The sequence below is a fragment of the Hakea prostrata genome, unplaced genomic scaffold (genome assembly GCF_041222555.1).
Source record: "Hakea prostrata isolate BN-2017 unplaced genomic scaffold, UWA_Hpros_2 contig_40, whole genome shotgun sequence".
In the NCBI taxonomy this organism is placed as follows: domain Eukaryota; kingdom Viridiplantae; phylum Streptophyta; class Magnoliopsida; order Proteales; family Proteaceae; genus Hakea; species Hakea prostrata.
In genome coordinates, this window is record NW_028291159.1 from 248,977 (window position 1) to 249,639 (window position 663).

Sequence of the window (663 nt, forward strand, 5' to 3'; positions counted from 1 at the left end):
CAAAATTGGAAATTTGGGGAAAATGTAAATTGAGCATACTAGCATGTGCGCAATACTTGGAATTGCATGTCTATGAAAGTTATTTGAAGAAAATCGATCAAAATCTCAGTCTAAAGTTGAAAATTCAGCAATAAGGAATTTGGGGATTTTGCATTCTAGGTCAAATTGGATTTTTGAAAATTTTGAAATTGGTAAGATCAAAGTACATGTTCATATTCTCAGTATCATTTTGAGTGTGTAGCAATTGATCTCATGCGAAAACTCCAAGCGGTTTGAAAGAAATCGAAGTTTTTCTAAAGTTAACGATTTCGGTACGAAAGCGATATGAGAAGTGCTAGATTGTTGTAGAACTTGTTGTTTAAGCATAGTATTGTGCTAAAAACCTAGGGAACATGTTTCTAAGTGTTCCTAAGCATGATTCCTAGCATTAGACACAAGCAACACATGGTTTTTGAATAAATTTCAAGTTTGAGAAGATAAAAATGATATGGGAATGAAGATTTACTTTGTGTGAAGTTGTTGATTGTTGTAGTGTTGTTGTTGAAGCACCAAACTACTGGAAAACACTTAGGAATGCCTTGGTACCTCTCCTCTACAGTCCCCTCTCAAGTGTGCAAGGTTTGAAATGAGTTTGTTTGGGTTTTTGGCACTTAAAACCCTGAT